This window comes from Bufo gargarizans, chromosome 5 (assembly GCF_014858855.1).
Source record: "Bufo gargarizans isolate SCDJY-AF-19 chromosome 5, ASM1485885v1, whole genome shotgun sequence".
In the NCBI taxonomy this organism is placed as follows: domain Eukaryota; kingdom Metazoa; phylum Chordata; class Amphibia; order Anura; family Bufonidae; genus Bufo; species Bufo gargarizans.
Window position 1 is genome coordinate 465591952 of NC_058084.1, and position 24078 is coordinate 465616029.

The 24078-nt window shown below is 50.9% G+C and overlaps 1 protein-coding gene across 1 annotated transcript in view; it reads right to left on the reverse strand.

The window, feature by feature from the left end:
• The window catches only part of KCNH2 (potassium voltage-gated channel subfamily H member 2), a 228966-nt gene that overhangs the window by 74018 nt on the left and 130870 nt on the right, over positions 1-24078 (reverse strand). The gene's annotated exons all lie outside the window — the stretch shown is intronic.

The following is a 24078-nucleotide window of genomic DNA, read 5'->3' on the forward strand; positions in this document are numbered from 1 at the left end:
CACAACACGGGCGGCATCCGTGCCCACCGATAGGAGAGGCTCTGGAAATTCATGTTCAGCAGAGCAGTGTCCGCAGAATACAGACACAGACCACACATGGATACTTCACGGATAAAACACGCGAGGATCATCCACAGGCGTGAAACGGACATGGAAATGACACGTCAGGAAATCCATTTGCGGATCTGTCTGACAAATGCATTGCAATACCGGATCCGTCTCTCCGTTTTTTCCGGAACACTTGGTACCGGATCCGGCATTAATACATTTCAATGGAAATTAATGGTGGATGCGGCAATCCGGCAAGTGTTCCGGAATTTTGGCCGGAGAAGATACAGTAGCATGCTGCGGTATTTTCTCCGGCCAAATACGGTAAAAGTGACTGAACTGAAGACGTCCTGATGCGTCCTGGGGATAAAACTGATGCGTTTTTTCCGGTATTGAGCCACTAGGATGGAACTCAGTACCGGAAAACCTTAACGCTAGTGTGACAGTGCCCTTAGCTGAAGCCCCTTTGGCAGTGATGCCAGTCTCCGGTCTTCTTGGAGATGATGCCACAAGGTTTACTCCTGGATCTGGGGATTTCCGGCCGCTCTTCTCTGCAGATCCTCTCCAGCTCTGTCAGGTTGGATGGGGATCGTCGGTGGACGGCCATTTTCAGGTCTCTCCAGAGATGTTCCGGTTCAGGGCTCTGGTGGGGCCCCTCAAGGACATTCACAGAATTGTCCCCAAGCCGCTGCTGTGTTGTTTTCGCTGTTTGCTTAGGGTCATTGGGGGTCATGTACGAACATTTTAATGCCCCTTTTTGTGACTTTACGCTGTCCTCGCTGCTTGAGGCTGGCCGGGGCCAGGACTTTGACTCCAGCAAATTGACAAGCATTTACCTCTCAAACAGGGGTAAAAGAAGAGTACAAACTACTCCAGTCAAGGGCTTCTCTCCAGGCACGCGGACTGCCAGAGGTGCATCCTCCAGCAGCGCAGAGCGGCGTAAAAAGACGTTTATTGTAAAAGACCCTATTGTCTTGTCTGAGGGCGAACCTTTGGCCCAGTCTGAGGTCCAGAGCTCTGGATCACGTTCTCATTTGGAACATCTCTGTACTGTGCTTTCCCTCCACCCTGAACAGTCTCCCTGCCCCCCTCCAGCATGATGGTATTGGGCAGGTGATGAGCGGCGCCTGGTTTCCTCCAGACATGATGCTGCCCCCACCATGCTTCACTGTAGGGATGGTATTGGGCAGGTGATGAGCGGCGCCTGGTGTCCTCCAGACATGATGCTACCCCCACCATGCTTCACTGTAGGGATGGTATTGGGCAGGTGATGAGCGGTGCCTGGTGTCCTCCAGACATGATGCTGCCACCACCATGCTTCACTGTAGGGATGGTATTGGGCAGGTGATGAGCGGCGCCTGGTTTCCTCCAGGCATGATGCTACCCCCACTATGCTTCACTGTAGGGATGGTATTGGGCAGGTCATGAGCGGCGCCTGGTGTCCTCCAGGCATGATGCTACCCCCACCATGCTTCACTGTAGGGATGGTATTGGGCAGGTGATGAGCGGCGCCTGGTCTCCCCCAGACATGATGCTGCCACCACCATGCTTCACTGTAGGGATGGTATTGGGCAGGTGATGAGCGGCTCCTGGTCTCCTCCAGACATGATGCTGCCACCACCATGCTTCACTGTAGGGATGGTATTGGGCAGGTGATGAGCGGCGCCTGGTCTCCTCCAGACATGATGCTGCCCCCACCATGCTTCACTGTAGGGATGGTATTGGGCAGGTGATGAGCGGTGCCTGGTTCCTCCAGACATGATGCTGCCACCACCATGCTTCACTGTAGGGATGGTATTGGGCAGGTGATGAGCGGCGCCTGGTTCCTCCAGACATGATGCTGCCACCACCATGTTTCACTGCAGGGATGGTATTGGGCAGGTGATGAGCGGTGCCTGTTTTTCTCCAGACATGATGCTGCCACCACCATGCTTCACTATAGGGATGGTATTGGGCAGGTGATGAGTGGCGCCTGGATTCCTCCAGACATGATGCTACCACCACCATGCTTCACTGTAGGGATGGTATCGGGCAGGTGATGAGCGGTGCCTGTTTTTCTCCAGACATGATGCTGCCACCACCATGCTTCACTGTAGGGATGGTATTGGGCAGGTGATGAGCGGCGCCTGGTGTCCTCCAGACATGATGCTGCCACCACCATGTTTCACTGTAGGGATGGTATTGGGCAGGTGATGAGCGGCGCCTGTTTTTCTCCAGACATGATGCTGCCACCACCATGCTTCACTGTAGGGATGGTATTGGGCAGGTGATGAGCGGCGCCTGGTTTCCTCCAGACATGATGCTGCCACCACCATGCTTCACTGTAGGGATGGTATTGGGCAGGTGATGAGCGGCGCCTGGATTCCTACAGACATGATGCTGCCACCACCATGCTTCACTGTAGGGATGGTATTGGACAGGTGATGAGCGGTGCCTGGTTTCCTCCAGACATGATGTTGCCACCACCATGCTTCACTGTAGGGATGGTATTGGACAGGTGATGAGCGGTGCCTGGTGTCCTCCAGACATGATGCTACCCCCACCATGCTTCACTGTAGGGATGGTATTGGGCAGGTGATGAGCGGTGCCTGGTGTCCTCCAGACATCATGCTGCCACCACCATGCTTCACTGTAGGGATGGTATTGGGCAGGTGATGAGCGGTGCCTGGTTTCCTCCAGACATGATGCTGCCACCACCATGCTTCACTGTAGGGATGGTATTGGGCAGGTGATGAGCGGCGCCTGGTTTCCTCCAGACATGATGCTGCCACCACCATGCTTCACTGTAGGGATGGTATTGGGCAGGTGATGAGCGGTGCCTGGTTTCCTCCAGACATGATGTTGCCACCACTATGCTTCACTGTAGGGATGGTATTGGACAGGTGATGAGCGGCGCCTGGTTTCCTCCAGACATGATGCTGCCACCACCATGCTTCACTGTAGGGATGGTATTGGGCAGGTGATGAGCGGCGCCTGGTTTCCTCCAGACATCATGCTGCCACCACCATGCTTCACTGTAGAGATGGTATTGGGCAGGTGATGAGCGGTGCCTGGTTTCCTCCAGACTTGATGCTGCCACCGCCATGCTTCACTGTAGGGATGGTATTGGACAGGTGATGAGCGGTGCCTGGTGTCCTCCAGACATGATGCTGCCACCACCATGTTTCACTGTAGGGATGGTATTGGGCAGGTGATGAGCGGCGCCTGGTCTCCCCCAGACATGATGCTGCCACCACCATGTTTCACTGTAGGGATGGTATTGGGCAGGTGATGAGCGGCGCCTGGTTTCCTCCAGACATGATGCTGCCACCACCATGCTTCACTGTAGGGATGGTATTAGGCAGGTGATGAGCCGTGCCTGGTGTCCTCCAGACATGATGCTGCCACCACCATGCTTCACTGTAGGGATGGTATTGGGCAGGTGATGAGCGGCGCCTGTTTTTCTCCTATATGATGCTTAGAATTGAGGCCAAAAACTTCAGTCTTGGTTTCATCAGACTAGAGAATCTTGCTTCTCACCGTCTGAAAGTCCTTTCGGTATTTTTTTCACAACCTCCAGGAGGCTTTCATGAGGCTTTTACTCCGGAGTTTCTTCTTTGTGGCCGCTCTGCCATAAATCCCAGATTGGTGGAGGCTCCAGTGATAGTTGACCTTCTGGAAGTTTCTCAAATCTGCACACAGGACCTCTGGAGCTCAGCCAGAGTGACCATTGGGGTTCTTGGTCTCCTCTCTTACCAAGGCCCTTCTCCCTCGATTACTTAGTTGGGGGGGGGGGGGGGGGGCGGCAGCTCTAGGAAGAGTCCTGGTTGTTCCAATCGTCTTCCATGTAAGAATTATGGAGGCCACTGTGCTCTTGGGAACTTTCAGTGCGGCAACATTTTTTGTCCCCTTCTCCAAATCTGTGCCTCCACACAATCCTGTCTCTGAGCTCTACGGGCAGTTCTTTCCTCCTCAGGGCTCGGTTTTTGCCCTGATTTGCACTGTCAGCTGTGAGATGTTATATAGACAGGGCTGAGTATTTTCAAATCGTCTCCAATCCACTGAATTTACCACAGGTGACTCCAAAGAAGGTGCGGATCAAAGATGATCCAGAGAACTGCGATGCCCCAGAGCTAAATCTCAAGCACAGGGGCTGAATACTTATGTCCAGGGGAAATCTTTATTTTTCCTTTTTAATAAATTTGAAAAAATGTCTAAAATTCTGTTCTCATTTTCTCATTCTGGGGGACGGAGCGAAGAATCAGGAAGGAAACACAACGAACAACATAACAAAATGTGAAAAAAGTGAAAGGGTCTGAAGACTTTCCGAATGCTTTGTACACAATAATCCTGCATACATACAGACGTGGACAAAATTGTTGGTACCCTTTGGTCAATGAAAGAAAAAGTCACAATGGTCACAGAAATAACTTTAATCTGACAAAAGTAATAATAAATTAAAATTCTATAAATGTTAACCAATGAAAGTCAGACATTGTTTTTCAACCATGCTTCAACAGAATTATGTAAAAAAATAAACTCATGAAACAGGCATGGACAAAAATGATGGTACCCCTAGAAAACACAGAACATAATGTGACCAAAGGGACATGTTAATTCAAGGTGTGTCCACTAATTAGCATCACAGGTGTCTACAACCTTGTAATCAGCCATTGGGCCTATATATATGGCTCCAGGTAATCACTGTGTTGTTTGGTGATATGGTGTGTACCACACTCGACATGGACCAGAGGAAGCAAAGGAAAGAGCTGTCTCAAGAGATCAGAAAGAAAATTATAGACAAGCATGTTAAAGGTAAAGGCTATAAGACCATCTCCAAGCAACTAGATGTTCCTGTGAGTACAGTTGCACATATTATTCATAAGTTTAAGATCCATGGGACTGTAGCCAACCTCCCTGGACGTGGCCGCAGGAGGAAAATTGATGACAAATCTAAGAGACGGATAATCCGAATGGTAACAAAAGAGCCTAGAAAGACTTCTAAAGAGATTCAAGGTGAACTTCATGCTCAAGGAACATCAGTGTCAGATCGCACCATCCGTCGTTGTTTGAGCCAAAGTGGACTACATGGGAGACGACCAAGGAGGACACCATTGTTGAAAACGAATCATAAAAAAGCAAGACTGGAATATGCCAAACTACATGTTGACAAGCCACAAAGCTTCTGGGAGAATGTCCTGTGGACAGATGAGACAAAAATCGAAGTTTTTGCCAAGGCACATCAGCTGTATGTTCACAGACGAAAAAATGAAGCATATCAAGAAAAGAACACTGTCCCTACTGTGAAACATGGAGGAGGCTCTGTTATGTTCTGGGGCTGCTTTGCTGCGTCTGGCACAGGGTGTCTTGAATCTGTGCAGGGTACAATGAAATCTCAAGACTATCAAGGAATTCTAGAGAGAAATGTACTAGCCAGTGTCAGAAAGCTTGGTCTCAGTCGCAGGTCATGGGTCTTGCAACAGGACAATGACCCAAAACACACCGCTAAAAACACCCAAGAATGGCTAAGAGGAAAAAATTGGACTATTCTAAAGTGGCCTTCTATGAGCCCTGACCTCAATCCTATTGAGCATCTTTGGAAGGAGCTGAAACATGCAGTCTGGAAAAGGCACCCTTCAAACCGGACACAACTGGAGCAGTTTGCTCATGAGGAGTGGGCCAAAATACCTGCTGAGAGGTGCAGATGTCTCATTGACAGTTACAGGAAGCGTTTGATTGCAGTGATTGCCTCAAAAGGTTGCGCAACAAAATATTAAGTTAGGGGTACCATCATTTTTGTCCATGCCTGTTTCATGAGTTTATTTTTTTACATAATTCTGTTGAAGCATGGTTGAAAAACAATGTCTGACTTTCATTGGTTAACATTTATAGAATTTTAATTTATTATTACTTTTGTCAGATTAAAGTTATTTCTGTGACCATTGTGACTTTTTCTTTCATTGACCAAAGGGTACCAACAATTTTGTCCACGTCTGTATACCCACCCCCCCCCCCGTACACACCACTATTGTACATATACTATGACCGCGAACACTACCCCTGTACTCCCAGCACCGCGAACACTACCCCTGTACTCCCAGCACCGCGAACACTACCCCTGCACTCCCAGCACCGCGAACACTACCCCTGTACTCCCAGCACCGCGAACACTACCCCTGTACTCCCAGCACCGCGAACACTACCCCTGTACTCCCAGCACCGCGAACACTACCCCTGTACTCCCAGCACCGCGAACACTACCCCTGTACTCCCAGCACCGCGAACACTACCCCTGTACTCCCAGCACCGCGAACACTACCCCTGTACTCCCAGCACCGCGAACACTACCCCTGTACTCCCAGCACCGCGAACACTACCCCTGTACTCCCAGCACCGCGAACACTACCCCTGTACTCCCAGCACCGCGAACACTACCCCTGCACTCCCAGCACCGCGAACACTACCCCTGCACTCCCAGCACCGCTAACACTACCCCTGCACTCCCAGCACCGCGAACACTACCCCTGTACTCCCAGCACCGCTAACACTACCCCTGTACTCCCAGCACCGCTAACACTACCCCTGCACTCCCAGCACCGCGAACACTACCCCTGCACTCCCAGCACAGCTCCCACTACCCCTGCACTCCCAGCACAGCTCTCACTACCCCTGTACTCCCAGCACAGCTCCCACTACCCCTGTACTCCCAGCACCGCTAACACTACCCCTGTACTCCCAGCACCGCTAACACTACCCCTGCACTCCCAGCACAGCTCCCACTACCCCTGTACTCCCAGCACCGCTAACACTACCCCTGTACTCCCAGCACCGCGAACACTACCCCTGTACTCCCAGCACCGCGAACACTACCCCTGTACTCCCAGCACCGCGAACACTACCCCTGTACTCCCAGCACCGCGAACACTACCCCTGTACTCCCAGCACCGCGAACACTACCCCTGTACTCCCAGCACCGCTAACACTACCCCTGCACTCCCAGCACCGCGAACACTACCCCTGCACTCCCAGCACCGCGAACACTACCCCTGTACTCCCAGCACCGCGAACACTACCCCTGTACTCCCAGCACCGCTAACACTACCCCTGCACTCCCAGCACCGCTAACACTACCCCTGCACTCCCAGCACAGCTCCCACTACCCCTGTATTCCCAGCACCGCTAACACTACCCCTGTACTCCCAGCACCGCTAACACTACCCCTGCACTCCCAGCACAGCTCCCACTACCCCTGTACTCCCAGCACCGCTAACACTACCCCTGTACTCCCAGCACCGCTAACACTACCCCTGTACTCCCAGCACCGCTAACACTACCCCTGCACTCCCAGCACCGCGAACACTACCCCTGCACTCCCAGCACAGCTCCCACTACCCCTGTACTCCCAGCACCGCTAACACTACCCCTGTACTCCCAGCACCGCTAACACTACCCCTGCACTCCCAGCACAGCTCCCACTACCCCTGTACTCCCAGCACCGCTAACACTACCCCTGTACTCCCAGCACCGCGAACACTACCCCTGTACTCCCAGCACCGCGAACACTACCCCTGTACTCCCAGCACCGCGAACACTACCCCTGTACTCCCAGCACCGCGAACACTACCCCTGTACTCCCAGCACCGCGAACACTACCCCTGTACTCCCAGCACCGCTAACACTACCCCTGCACTCCCAGCACCGCGAACACTACCCCTGCACTCCCAGCACCGCGAACACTACCCCTGTACTCCCAGCACCGCTAACACTACCCCTGTACTCCCAGCACCGCTAACACTACCCCTGCACTCCCAGCACCGCTAACACTACCCCTGCACTCCCAGCACAGCTCCCACTACCCCTGTACTCCCAGCACCGCTAACACTACCCCTGTACTCCCAGCACCGCTAACACTACCCCTGCACTCCCAGCACAGCTCCCACTACCCCTGGACTCCCAGCACCGCTAACACTACCCCTGTACTCCCAGCACCGCTAACACTACCCCTGTACTCCCAGCACCGCTAACACTACCCCTGTACTCCCAGCACCGCTAACACTACCCCTGTACTCCCAGCACCGCGAACACTACCCCTGCACTCCCAGCACCGCTAACACTACCCCTGCACTTCCAGCACCGCTAACACTACCCCTGCACTCCCAGCACAGCTCCCACTACCCCTGCACTCCCAGCACAGCTCCCACTACCCCTGCACTCCCAGCACAGCTCCCACTACCCCTGCACCCCCAGCACAGCTCCCACTACCCCTGCACCCCCAGCACAGCTCCCACTACCCCTGCACCCCCAGCACAGCTCCCACTAGCCCTGCACTCCCAGCACAGCTCCCACTAGCCCTGCACTCCCAGCACAGCTCCCACTAGCCCTGCACTCCCAGCACAGCTCCCACTACCCCTGCACTCCCAGCACAGCTCCCACTACCCCTGCACTCCCAGCACAGCTCCCACTACCCCTGCACTCCCAGCACAGCTCTCACTACCCCTGCACCCCCAGCACAGCTCTCACTACCCCTGCACTCCCAGCACAGCTCCCACTACCCCTGCACTCCCAGCACAGCTCCCACTACCCCTGCACTCACAGCACAGCTCCCACTACCCCTGCACTCCCAGCACAGCTCCCACTACCCCTGCACTCCCAGCACAGCTCCCACTACCCCTGCACTCCCAGCACAGCTCCCACTAGCCCTGCACTCCCAGCACAGCTCCCACTACCCCTGCACTCCCAGCACAGCTCCCACTAGCCCTGCACTCCCAGCACAGCTCCCACTACCCCTGCACTCCCAGCACAGCTCCCACTACCCCTGCACTCCCAGCGCAGCTCTCACTACCCCTGCACTCCCAGCACAGCTCCCACTACCCCTGCACTCCCAGCACAGCTCCCACTACCCCTGCACTCCCCGTGATTGTGCGAGTTTTCTCACACATTTTAAAAACACACTGGGAGATTAATTTGGCATTTATATTGTAAGCCTCAAAGCGGGCAAGGGCCAATGTGAGAGCCAACCACCTCTGTACGGCACTGCGGAACATGTAAGTGCTATATAAATGAATAATAAAGCCAGAAGGCACTAATGACACACCTTAACGAGGACCTCATCTATTAACTGGTGTCAGGGTCACGGCCGGTACATGACCTTGGCTGACGGTGGCACTGACGCACAGTTAATGGGAGCCTGACGCAGCTCGTTTCATTAGACTCTCATTTACGTGTCTGCGCTTTTCCGGTATAATTACGCCTTGTGAATGATCAGCTGTGAGTGACGCCTATGGGAATTTCTCGGCGGAGACCCCCTCTCTGCTCGCAGTAGTAGGGCTGACTGAGCGGGCGCCATATCTCCTGTTAGAGATCAGAGACATACAGTAGAGATGAATGACACACTGCCAGGAGATAGCGAGGAACCAGAAGCTGGCAGGATCAGCGCTCATTACACCCCGCTCATTAATTAAACGGGAAGGCAGATCGGATCACAGGGTTGATGTGTCCTTGCTGCTAACGATCCTGTGTCCATCAATTACACATCACTGCAGCTGGCGGAGGTTGGAGAGCACCAGACGGAGAAACACATCCGACTCAAGGCCACACACCAAGCAGTGACCGAGAGCTCTACAAGCCCATATGCCCACTGCGTACCCATTACCATGCCACCATGTACTCTACACAATCACCCCATGCAGTACTCAATCATCCACCCATGCTTTTCTCTTTGAACCTGTGGTATAGCCATCCGCCCTATCTTTTAATGACCCACCATGCCCTCTACACAACCAGAGCTCCACCTCCCACTTTGCCCTTTCTTACCCTCATCCCATGCTCTAATCACCCACCCACCAAACTGTACTCAACCAACCAGTGCTGTATTCATCCACCCTAAGCTCTATTCCTCTGCTCTACTCACCTTCCACCAACTCTACTCACCCTCCACCAAATTGTATTTAACCAACCAGTGTTGTATTCATCCACCCTATGCTCTATTCCTCTGCTCTACTCACCCTCCACCTGCTCTACTCCCCTCCCCCCTGCTCTACTCACCCTCCACCAACTCTACTCACCCTCCACCAAATTGTATTTAACCAACTAGTGTTGTATTCATCCGCCCAATGTTCTATTCCTCTGCTCAACTCACCCTTCACATGCTCTAATCACCCTCCACCAACTCTACTCCCCCTCCTCTACTCACCCTTCACATGCTCTAATCACCCTCCAACAACTCTACTCCCCTCCCCCTGCTCTACTCACCCTCTATATGCTGCTCTAATCATCTACCCACCAATCTGTACTCAACCAGCCAGTTCTGTATTCATCTACCCTATGAACTATTCCTCTGATCTACTCAGCCTTCACAGGCTCTACTCACCCTCCACATGCCCTACTCACCCTCCACCACCTCTGCTCACCTTCCACCAGCTCCACTCACCCCCCCCCCCACTGTACTTACCCTTCACATGCTCTACCCACTCTCTACATGCTCTACCAAACCTTCACATGCTGTACCCACCATTCACATGTTCATGCCTCCCACTCTCACTCAATTTCCAATCACCTACAGCTCCATGTGGTCCCCTCCAGTGCTAAAATCAACTAACCGTACACTACTCCTGGCTCCCAGCTATCATTTTAGACATCCACCTGTACTCGAAAAGCTCACCTGGAGGTGTACGCACCCAACTTGTACTCCACTCCTCAGCGCTCTTCTCAACCACAGTTCTTCTTTGTCATCTACTTGACTACCCGCTGCACCTCTCTCATCTGCTCACCCATGTGGTAGCCAAAATATCCTGTATTCTTTCCAATTCACATAATTCTGTAACCCCACCCATGCTCTCCCTATAGCCCCACCCATGCTCTCCCTATAGCCCCACCCATGCTGTCCCTACCCATGCATTTCTTATAATCCTGCCACTGCTCTACTTGTAATTGTTTCTAATTACATATCGTATAACTACTAATTTTTGCTGAGAAACTTCTCCCATACATTCTAAAATCATATCTTTAATCCATCTATCAACCTTCTCTCCTTCACTGTCACAAATCCTCATCTCCGCACACACTCCTACTTATCCCATGTTCAGACATCTACATGCCATTGACACTAACAAACTCAGACTCTCTACAGTCATCATTGCCCCCAATCGCTTCCCTCTCCTGTCCTGATCTGGCTGCAAAACTCTACAATGATACCCTCAGAAGCACCCAGGATGAAGTAGCGCCCCCTACACTTAGAACCACCCAACACAAAAGAAAGCGACCCTGGTTCACACCTCAAACTCAATGTCTTCAGCAATGTTCCAGGAGTGCTGAACGCCTATGGAGAAAATGTGATACACCAGAAGATTTCCTCCAGTTTATACAAAGAGGCCTATTTCACCTCTCTTATCGCTTTACTCTCCGATAATCCCAAAAATCTTTTCAACACCTTTCACTCCCTCCTCAGTCCTAAAGTCACGCGCCCATCACTGACCTCTTAGCTGAAGATCTGGCCACCTACTTAAAAAACATTTGGCATGAAATTATCTCCCAGTCTCCAAACATCGGTGATCCCTTTCCCCCAGCATCTCCTCTGGCTCACTTTGTACACTTGACCCAGTCACCGAAGAAGTCTCCAGGCTCCTTACATCTTCTCACCCCACCGCATGTACTACTGCTGTACTCCCTCCCTCCTCCAGTCTCTCTCTCCCCAGCTGTCACTACTCACCTAATTAAAACCTTCAACCTGTCTCTCTCTTCTGGTATCATAATCCTGTTCCTGAAAAAACCTTCTCTTGACCCGTCCTGTACAGCTTACTACAAACCTGTCTCTAATCTCCCCTTCATCTCTAAACTCCTGGAGCATCTGGTCTACTCGCGCCTCATCCGCTATCTCTCCGCTAATACTCTTCTTGATCCATTACAATCTGGTTTCCACGCTCTATAGAGACTGCACTCACCTTTAACCTCTAAATCTGAAATTGAATCCTTCAAAAACAGAACTACTAGTGTTACTCCATCTACAAACCTAAACCTAATGTGTCTCTCCCAGTGTATGGCACTACTTCACTCCTAGGCAGCGCGCCCGCTGTCTCAGTGTTATGTTTGACACATATTCTTTCTATATTCAATCTCTTGCCCGCTCATGCCGCCTGCACGTCAAAAACCTCTCTGGAAGCATCAAAAACTCTCATTATTGCCCCGATCCATTCCCGTCTGGATTATTACTAACTGGTCTTCCCTTCATTAAACTCTCTCCTCTCATCTATCTGTCTAATTACAACTCCGATGCCTCCTCCCTGTGCCAGTAACTACTCCGATGCCTCCTCCCTGTGCCAGTCACTACTCCGTTGCCTCCTCCCTGTGCCAGTCACTACTCCGTTGCCTCCTCCCTGTGCCAGTCACTACTCCGTTGCCTCCTCCCTGTGCCACTCACTACTCCGTTGCCTCCTCCCTGTGCCAGTCACTACTCCGATGCCTCCTCCCTGTGCCAGTCACTACTCTGATGCCTCCTCCCTGTGCCAGTCACTACTCCGATGCCTCCTCCCTGTGCCAGTCACTACTCCGATGCCTCCTCCCTCTGCCAGTCACTACTCCGATGCCTCCTCCTTGTGCCAGTCACTACTCTGTTGCCTCCTCCCTGTGCCAGTAACTACTCCGATGCCTCCTCTCTGTGCCAGTCACTACTCCGATGCCTCTTCCCTTTGCCAGTCACTACTCCGATACCTCCTCCCTGTGCCAGTCACTACTCCGATGCCTCCTCCTTGTGCCAGTCACTACTCTGTTGCCTCCTCCCTGTGCCAGTAACTACTCTGATGCCTCCTCCCTGTGCCAGTCACTACTCCGATGCCTCCTCTCTGTGCCAGTCACTACTCCGATGCCTCTTCCCTTTGCCAGTCACTACTCCGATGCCTCCTCCCTGTGCCAGTCACTACTCCGATGCATCCGCCCTGTGCCAGTCACTACTCTGATGTCTCTGCCTTGTGCCAGTTTCTACTCCTATGCCTACGACCTGTGCCAGTCAGCACTGGTTGCCCATATAATACAGGATTCAATGTAAACTGCTCGTTCGCACCCACAAAGCTCTCCACAGTGCTGCACCCCTACATCTCTTCCATTATTTCTGTCTACCATACTACCCGTGCTCCCCGTTCAGCCAATGACTACGACCATTCCTGTCTTCAAGACTTCTCCCGAGCTGCACCACTTCTCTGGAATGCCCTACCCCAAGCAATTAGGTTTATTCACAATATCCAAAGTTTTTGGAGCTCCCTAAAAACACATGCTCTTAGGGTGGACTATCACATCCCCTATTCTAATTCTCCTCCATTCAACCCCCACCCCCATTCTTCATCATTTTCCCGAACCTGATCTATCAGTATCCACCACACTACATGCACTCAGAAGCACTACATATATCAGCTGGTGACGGCTCATGCAGCTTTATATCTACTGCCCTATGGTGGTAAGATGGCCGGACCATTGTACAAAACGGGCACTTCTTACATTTGTGTCACCCCTATCTCCTCATAGATTGTAAGCTCTTGTGATCAAGGACCTCCCTCATCTTGTTTAAATTGTTGACTTGATTGTTGCTATGTAATTTATCATTTAGTTTTTACCTGAACCCCCTGATTGTAAAGTTCTGTCTATCTCATATCTCTCCCATGTATATCCTATCTATCTGTCCCTTCTCTTCCCGCATACAATGTACCATGTTGGACAGTACATACCCCCATGACTCTCATTCTGTTTGGAGAATGCAGTTCCCAGGTCAGGTCACCGGGGGGCATTCACCTCCTGATCTCCCATCCACATTGAAGCCTGAGGTGTTCCGTTCTCCTTCTGGGTCCAAACTGAATATGACCAAACACAGCGAAACTTAACCCATGACTGTGTAGTGACAACATGCAGCACACAGCCTAATATGGAAATGAGAGCGTCTCCGACCCCCTTCTATAAAAAGATTAAAATAACACTTTCTAGTGGGAAAAAAATCTCAATGTTTTGAACCTTTCCCTCCTTCTATCAGAACTAAACCAAGATGCCTCGTCTAAATTTCATCCAAGAATATTCATCAATCAGTAGAAATGAAGGAGACATTTACTATTTAATTTACTGCTTCCCAAGAGAGAGATCCCTCAGGAGGAGGTGACATCTGGTATCTAAAGCACTTTATAGTAGAAAATTCCTAGCCTCTGCCACCTCCACCACCTGGAAAACAGCAATTCCATCCATAACATGGATGAAAGGAGATCTCCTGGGAGCCAGCAGAATCTGGGTCATGTTCCACAATGCTGAATATTAGGAAATGGAAAAAGGGGCAGAGAATCAAGACTAATAAGACATTAAGAGTCAAAGTGAGCCACATCCCACAAGTGAAGACCACTTCAAGTTGGGTCGTAAGAAGAAGCACTGGTGGTCATGAAAGAAGTCAAAGACTTAGCTTGCTAGGTACAATCGTCCTTAGAGTATTACATAAGGAAATTGTATTATTGTTTTTGTAAGCAATGTTCCTTGGGAACGCATAAAATGTGGTTCATACACCACAATACAGAACACCAAGAAAGAGCAGACCAGAGAACAAAGACTATAATGTAAGCAAGCAGCAGACCACTTCAGATAATGTTGCATGAAGCAGAAGATTCACAAATTTTTCTCTAAATAGGCCACCAGGGCCAACTACATCTAAGGCCGAGTTCACACCTCAGTTATTTGGTTATGTGAGCCAAAACCAGTAGTGAAGCCTACTCAGAGATAACGTCTAATGTAAAGATGTGCACCTATTGTGGGTTTTTGACCCACACCTGGTTTTGGCTCACAATAACTGATGGAAACAACTGACCAAATAACCGAAGTGTGAACTTAGCCTAAGCACGCCAACTGCCATCAGAAGATAGGAACAGGGAAGCTGTAGCCACCAGTAGATCTTCACTGGTTCTGGGAGAGGTGAGTAAAAACTATCAAGAGATTCAGATAAGTAATACCCTTTGGATGGAGACCATTATCAAGAGGGTCTTCACTTCAAGCTTCCAGAACCACAAGCAAATATTTAGAAAAAGGTAAACAAAAACTATGAAGAACCAAGAAGGTAAGAAAATTACGGAGAACTGAACCAGAAACCTATGGAGATCCAGACCAAGGAACCTATAGAGCTAGGAAAACTATGAAGAACCAATCCAGGAAACTATGGAGAACTAAAGTTGAAAACCTACAGAAAAGCAACCCAGGAAAACTGTGGAGAACCAGAACTGGAAGACTATAGAGAACCAAACAAAAACGATAACAGAGAACCAAACACGGAAAACTATGGAAAACCATCCCAGTAAACTGTGGAGAACCGAATCACAAAAACAATGGCAAACCAAACATAAAAAACCAGGTCAGGAAACCTATGGAGAACCAAGCTATGAAACCTATGGAGAACTAAACCAGGAAAAAGTTGGGAAACCAAACCAGGAACAATTTGGAGAACCAACCCAGGAAGCTATGGAAAGGCAAGCCAGGAAAATGATGGAAGAGCCACATACAGTATCATCTTTCAGTGCCCACACAGAACCACCATACAGTACCTGCATATCATCATGCAGTGCCCACATATCATTATGTAGTGCCCATGTAGCACCGTAGAGTGCACACATACAGTATCATCTTTCAGTGTCCACATAATACCACCATACAGTGCCTATATATCATCATGCAGTGCCCACACTGATATGCTGTGACAAACTCTTAGCTGTGTAACCAGGGCAAGTCTTCAGCTTCAGAATGTAAACAAGAATATTTCCATTCACTGACAGCAAAGGGAGATCTTGAAAATGGTGAGGAATTAAGGCACAGAAATATAATGCAGTGATGAATAATGTCACACTGCACCGCGAAGCATGCGCAGAACGCTCCGCCACACTGTGTATTCACTTCATTGATTTAATGGTGACTTCCTACTAGTTATAAATCCTTGGGATCAGCAGCGCGACGTGCGGCGCTCAATCTCCCAGACGAGCCTTCCCTCCCTCCATATTCATCTTTATTGAGAGAACCTTGAAAAGAACATTGGACGCTCATCTCTAAAGAAGTCTGCCACAATTCAAATCTCTATAAGTGTGACAAACGTCTGTAAGATGGGGGGTGGCTAAGGGATGCTGGGGGAGGAAGGCGAGGGAACAGAGGATAGGGGGCGAGACGGGGAACGGAGGATAGGGAGCGAAGAGGAGAATGGGGGGAAAAAGAGGATGGGATGGGCGAGGAGGAGAACGAGAGGATAGGAGGGGCGAGGAGGATAATGGAGGATAGGGGGCGAAGTGGGGAAAGGAAGGATGGGAGGGGCGAGGAAGGGAACTAGAGTATGGGGGAACGAGAGGATGGGAGGGGTGCAGAAAAGAATGGGAGGATAGGGGGGCGAGGAGAAGAATGGGAGAATGGGGGGGCGAGGAGGAGAATGGGAGGGCGAGGAGAGGAATGCAATGATGGGGGGTGAGAAAGGGAACTAGAGAATGGGGGGGCCAAGGAGGGGAACGGAGGATGGGGGGGCGAGGAGGAGAACAGAGGATAGGGGGCGAGGAGGGGAACGAAAAGATTGGGGGGGGCAAGGAGGGAAACAGAGGATGGGGGGGCGAGGAGGAGAACAGAGGACAGGGGGCGAAGAGGAGAATAGGAGGATGGAGGTGATGAGGGGAAAGGAAGGATGGGGGGGCGAGGAGGATAATAAGAGGATGAGAGGGTGAGGAGGGGAACAGGAGAATTGGGAAACAGGAGGGGAAAGGGAGGATCGGGGGTGAGGAGGAGAATGGTAGGATGGGGGGGCGAGGAGGGGAAAGGAAGGATGGGAAGGGCGAGGAGAGGAACGAGAGGATGGGGGTAAGGAGGGGAACAGGAGGGGAAATGGAGGATGGGGCGCAAGGAGGGGAATGGAAGATAGGGGGCGAAGAGGAGAACGGGAAGATGGGAGGAGCGAGGAGCAGAATGGAGGGGTGAGGAGGATAATGGTAGGATGGGGGGTGAGGAGGGGAACGAGGGGAACAAGAGGATGAGGTGGCAAGGAGGTGAACGGGAGGATGGGGGGGCCAGAAGGGGAAAGGCAGGATGGGGAAGGAGAATGGGAACAGGAAGGGTGGGAGGCGAGGAGGGGAATGGCAGAGTGGAACGAGGAGGGGAACGGAAGAGTGGGGGATGTGAGGAGAGGAATAGAAGGGGGAGGGGCCAAGAGGAGAACAGGAGGGTGGGGGGAGGCGAGGAGGGGAACGTTAGGTCATTGTGCCCCTTGTTAGACTATCAAAGACAAGAAGGGCATTGTAAGTTGGGGGGGGGAAGCAGTTGGACAACATTCTCTTGGCCTACAGATTGATAGATACTTGGCTGGTCATAGGGTGGCGTCGGTGGTGGGGGGCATAGGAAGATATAGGCTATGTGAAACTTGGGGCCGAGGCTCTTTCTCTGCAACCCCTGGATGAACAGCACTTAATGTACATCAGGAGCAAGCCAAGACTCTGTGGCCGGCACGTGTTTATGGATGTGTAGATTATATATGCTATTATTTATGCAGGAGTCTCTATATGTACATGTACTAATGCAGGGCTCGACAAATCCCAGGCGCCAGGTCGCCATGGCGATCAGGAATTTTGTCCTGGCGCCTGGGTATTTGCCCTCACATGGCTGCCCCCGGTAAGCCGGGGCGCTCCCGGCACTCCCCCGCCTCTACGTGGACTTCTCAGACAGTATAGCAGGAAAGGAGTTACCCGGATCCGCCCCGCCCGCTCACTGGATGCTGCTCGTGGCTGAAGACATCAGCTTCTCTAGTGGGCGTTCCTTCTCCCTGGCTGTAGTGCTGTCCAATCGCAGCGCAGCGCAGGGAGAAGGAACGCCCAGGAGAGAATTATCATTGGTGGCGCAGTGTTCCCTCCCCACCCCATTAAAATCATTGGTGGCACAGTGCGCCCGCCCCTCTCAACCCCCCAGTATTAAAATCATTGGTGGCAGTGGCCACAGGGTCCCCTCCGCTCCTCTTCATTGGTGGCAGTGGCAGCTTCTGATCAGAGCCCCAGCAGTGTAATCCTGGGGCTCCGATCGGTTACCATGGCAGCCAGGACGCTACTGAAGCCGTCCATGGCAATCTCCCTGCTGCTGTGTGTACTGTGCTCAGGGCAGCAGGGACAGTGTGAGGTCCTAGTCACCATCATAGAGATCTATCAGGGTGAGTAGGACAAGGGATGAAAAGATCCCAGGTTATGGCCCCTAAGGGGAAAAATAGTTATTAAATAAAAAGTGTAAAAAATAAATAAAAAAAAGTTAAAAAACCCCCCACCAAAATATTAAGTATGAATCACCCAATTTCACATATAAAATATATAAACAATAAATAAATAAACATATCACATATCGCCACATCAGAAAAGTCCAAACTACTAAAATATAAAAAAAATCTATGTGGTGAAAAAATAAATAAATAAATGCACGGTTCGCCATTTTTTTCAAAATGTGGAATGCACATGGCTTTTTTTTTGGTGGTATCGAATGGTATTGAGTATCGCAATACTTTTTTATGGTATCGAAATCAAATAAAAAATTTGGTATCGCAACAACTCTACTCTGTACACTGCGACTGTATGTGTGTGCGATTCTGTACACTGCCGCTGTATGTGTGTGTGCGATTCTGTACACTGCGACTGTATGTGTGTGCGATTCTGTACACTGCGACTGTATGTGTGTGTGCGGTTCTGTACACTGCGACTGTATGTGTGTGCGATTCTGTACACTGCGACTGTATGTGTGTGTGCGGTTCTGTACACTGCGACTGTATGTGTGTTTGCGATTCTGTACACTGCGACTGTATGTGTGTGTGCGATTCTGTACACTGCGACTGTATGTGTGTGCGATTCTGTACACTGTGACTGTATGTGTGTGTGCGATTCTGTACACTGCGGCTGTATGTGTGTGCGATTCTGTACACTGCGACTGTATGTGTGTGTGCGATTCTGTACACTGCGACTGTATGTGTGTGTGTGCGATTCTGTACACTGCGACTGTATGTGTGTGCGATTCTGTACACTGCGACTGTATGTGTGTGTGCGATTCTGTACACTGCGACTGTATGTGTGTGTGCGGTTCTGTACACTGCGACTGTATGTGTGTGCGATTCTGTACACTGCCGCTGTATGTGTGTGCGATTCTGTACACTGCGGCTGTATGTGTGTGCGATTCTGTACACTGCGGCTGTATGTGTGTGCGATTCTGTACACTGCGACTGTATGTGTGTGTGCGATTCTGTACACTGCGACTGTATGTGTGTGTGCGGTTCTGTACACTGCGACTGTATGTGTGTGTGCGATTCTGTACACTGCGACTGTATGTGTGTGTGCGATTCTGTACACTGCCGCTGTATGTGTGTGCGATTCTGTACACTGCCGCTGTATGTGTGTGCGGTTCTGTACACTGCGACTGTATGTGTGTGTGCGGTTCTGTACACTGCGACTGTATGTGTGTGTGCAATTCTGTACACTGCGACTGTATGTGTGTGCGATTCTGTACAATGCGACTGTATGTGTGTGCGATTCTGTACACTGCGACTGAATGTGTGTGTGCGATTCTGTACACTGCGACTGTATGTGTGTGCGATTCTGTACACTGCGACTGTATGTGTGTGCGATTCTGTACACTGCCACTGTATGTGTGTGCGATTCTGTACACTGCGACTGTATGTGTGTGTGCGATTCTGTACACTGCGACTGTATGTGTGTGCGATTCTGTACACTGCCACTGTATGTGTGTGTGCGGTTCTGTACACTGCCGCTGTATATGTGTGTGCGGTTCTGTACACTGCCGCTGTATGTGTGTGCGGTTCTGTACACTGCCACTGTATATGTGTGTGCGGTTCTGTACACTGCCACTGTATATGTGTCTGCAGTACTGTACACGGCCACTGTATATGTGTGTGCGGTTCTGTACACGGCCACTGTATATGTGTGTGCGGTTCTGTACACTGCCACTGTATATGTGTGTGCGGTTCTGTACACTGCCGCTGTATGTGTGTGCGGTTCTGTACACTGCCACTGTATATGTGTGTGCGGTTCTGTACACTGCCGCTGTATATGTGTGTGCGGTTCTGTACACTGCCACTGTATATGTGTGTGCGGTTCTGTACACTGCCACTGTATGTGTGTGTGCGATTCTGTACACTGCCACTGTATGTGTGTGTGCGGTTCTGTACACTGCCGCTGTATATGTGTGTGCGGTTCTGTACACTGCCGCTGTATGTGTGTGCGGTTCTGTACACTGCCACTGTATATGTGTGTGCGGTTCTGTACACTGCCACTGTATATGTGTCTGCAGTACTGTACACGGCCACTGTATATGTGTGTGCGGTTCTGTACACGGCCACTGTATATGTGTGTGCGGTTCTGTACACTGCCACTGTATATGTGTGTGCGGTTCTGTACACTGCCGCTGTATGTGTGTGCGGTTCTGTACACTGCCACTGTATATGTGTGTGCGGTTCTGTACACTGCCACTGTATATGTGTGTGCGGTACTGTACACTGCCACTGTATATGTGTGTGCAGTTCTGTACACTGCAGCTGTATATGTGCGTGCGGTTCTGTACACTGCCGCTGTATATGTGTGTGCGATTCTGTACACTGCCGCTGTATATGTGTGTGCGGTTCTGTACACTGCCACTGTATATGTGTGTGCGGTTCTGTACACTGCCACTGTATATGTGTGTGCGGTTCTGTACACTGCCACTGTATGTGTGTGCGGTTCTGTACACTGCCACTGTATATGTGTGTACGGTTCTGTACACTGCCACTGTATGTGTGTGTGCGGTACTGTACAATGCCACTGTATATGTGTGTGCGGTTCTGTACACAGCCACTGTATATGTGTGTGCGGTTCTGTACACTGCCGCTGTATATGTGTGTGCGGTTCTGTACACTGCCGCTGTATATGTGTGCGATTCTGTACACTGCCGCTGTATGTGTGTGCGATTCTGTACACTGCCGCTGTATATGTGTGTGCAGTTCTATACACTGCCACTGTATATGTGTGTGCGGTTCTGTACACTGCCACTGTATATGTGTGTGCGGTTCTGTACACTGCCACTGTATGTGTGTGCGATTCTGTACACTGCCGCTGTATGTGTGTGCGATTCTGTACACTGCCACTGTATGTGTGTGTGCGGTTCTGTACACTGTCGCTGTATATGTGTGTGCGGTTCTGTACACTGCCACTGTATATGTGTGTGAATCTGTACACTGCCACTGTATATGTGTGTGCGATTCTGTACACTGTCACTGTATATGTGTGTGCGATTCTGTACACTGCGACTGTATGTGTGTGTGCGGTTCTGTACACTGTCACTGTATGTGTGTGTGCGATTCTGTACACTGCCGCTGTATGTGTGTGCGATTCTGTACACTGCCGCTGTATGTGTGTGCGATTCTGTACACTGCCACTGTATATGTGTGTGCGATTCTGTACACTGCCACTGTATATGTGTGTGCGATTCTGTACACTGCCACTGTATATGTGTGTGCGATTCTGTACACTGCGACTGTATGTGTGTGTGCGATTCTGTACACTGCCGCTGTATGTGTGTGCGATTCTGTACAATGCCGTTGTATGTGTGTGCGATTCTGTACACTGCCACTGTATATGTGTGTGCGATTCTGTACACTGCCACTGTATGTGTGTGTGCGGTTCTGTACACTGCGACTGTATGTGTGTGTGCGATTCTGTACACTGCCGCTGTATGTGTGTGCGATTCTGTACACTGCCACTGTATGTGTGTGTGATTCTGTACACTGTCACTGTATGTGTGTGTGCGGTACTATACAATGCCACTGTATATGTGTGTGCGGTTCTGTACACTGCCACTGTATATGTGTGCGATTCTGTACACTGCCACTGTATATGTGTGTGCGGTTCTGTACACTGCCACTGTATATGTGTGTGCGATTCTGTACACTGCCACTGTATATGTGTGTGCGATTCTGTACACTGCGACTGTGTGTGTGTGTGCGATTCTGTACACTGCCGCTGTATGTGTGTGCGATTCTGTACACTGCCGCTGTATGTGTGTGCGATTCTGTACACTGCCACTGTATATGTGTGTGCGATTCTGTACACTGCGACTGTATGTGTGTGTGCGATTCTGTACACTGCCACTGTATATGTGTGTGCGATTCTGTACACTGCGACTGTATGTGTGTGTGCGATTCTGTACACTGCCGCTGTATGTGTGTGCGGTTCTGTACACTGCTGCTGTAAATGTGTGTGCGGTTCTGTACACTGTTGCTGTATGTGTGTGCGATTCTGTACACTGCCGCTGTATGTGTGTGCGATTCTGTACACTGCCGCTGTATGTGTGTGCGGTTCTGTACACTGCAGCTGTATATGTGTGTGCGGTTCTGTACACTGTCACTGTATATGTGTGTGCGGTTCTGTACACTGTCACTGTATATGTGTGTGCGATTCTGTACACTGCCACTGTATATGTGTGTGCGATTCTGTACACTGCCACTGTATATGTGTGTGCGATTCTGTACACTGCCGCTGTATATGTGGATGGTATATTGTTGGGTACTGTGGGGTTTCGCTCTGGTAGACAGGATTCACACTTTAGACAAGTGACAAAACAAACTGTTATAAACAAGGAAAAAGCCACCTTGCGGTGTTGGTGGTAATTCACACCTCCGGCAATTCTGCCTCAAAGAGTCCTTGCTGATAGCAGCACCAACCTGTTTTCAAGCCAAACAGGTAGCAAGCCTTTATCCAGACACAAGGCTCCCAGATCCCAACACAGAGACCTCGCTTCTGAGCCCAGCTGCCTATTTAAGGACAGCCAGGTGCTGCCAAAACCTGGACCGGCACTTAAAATCCGGTCCGGTATTTGACCTCACCTGGTTGTAAATCAGCCCAGCAGCACATGCTGGGAGGAAAATACCTGTTTTCCCAGACAAAACCTCTCACAGGGAGAGGAGCGGGACAGGAGTCCAGGGAGGGGAGGGGGACAGGAGGCTGAGGCGAGGAGGGGATGGACGCATAAGATAAAATTTAATGTTCTTAGTTAAATGTAATTTAGTGGCTGCAGTTTTTAATTTTCTATTTGAGCTCTGCAAAAGTGAATCTCAGCTCGGTCTGTGTCTTAGAGATAACATGCAGGCAGCCACTGCTATTGGCCCCATACAGATGAGGGCCCCGCATCAAGATGGTTTGTTCTCCTTTTCATGGGGGACCAGTGAGATGACAGAGGTCACGTTTCTCCCCTACAGCGAATGTGAAAATGGCTTACTAAGGGGAATGTTTCTTAAGAGGATGGGGCCCTGGTCTCCTGCAGCTGATTGGGCCCTGGTCTCCTGCAGATGATTGGGCCCTGGTCTCCTGCAGATGATTGGACCCTGGTTTCCTGCAGATGATTGGGCCCTGGTCTCCTGCAGGTGATTGGGCCCTGGTCTCCTGCAGGTGATTGGGCCCTGGTCTCCTGCAGGTGATTGGGCCCTTGTCTTCTACAGAAGATTGGGCCCTCGTCTCCTGCAGATGATTGGGCCCTGGTCTCCTGCAGATGATTGGGCCCTGGTCTCCTGCAGGTGATTGGGCCCTGGTCTCCTGCAGGTGATTGGGCCCTGGTCTCCTGCAGGTGATTGGGCCCTGGTCTCCTGCAGGTGATTGGGCCCTGGTCTCCTGCAGGTGATTGGGCCCTGGTCTCCTGCAGGTGATTGGGCCCTTGTCTTCTACAGAAGATTGGGCCCTCGTCTCCTGCAGATGATTGGGCCCTGGTCTTCTGCAGATGATTGGGCCCTGGTCTCCTGCAGATGATTGGGCCCTGGTCTCCTGCAGATGATTGGGCCCTGGTCTCCTGCAGATGATTGGGCCCTGGTCTACTGCAGATGATTGGGCCCTGGTCTCCAGCAGATGATTGGGCCCTGGTCTCCTGCAGATGATTGGGCCCTGGTCTTCTGCAGATGATTGGGCCCTGGTCTCCTGCAGATGATTGGGCCCTGGTCTCCTGCAGATGATTGGGCCCTGGTCTCCTGCAGATGATTGGGCCCTGGTCTCCTGCAGATGATTGGGCCCTGGTCTA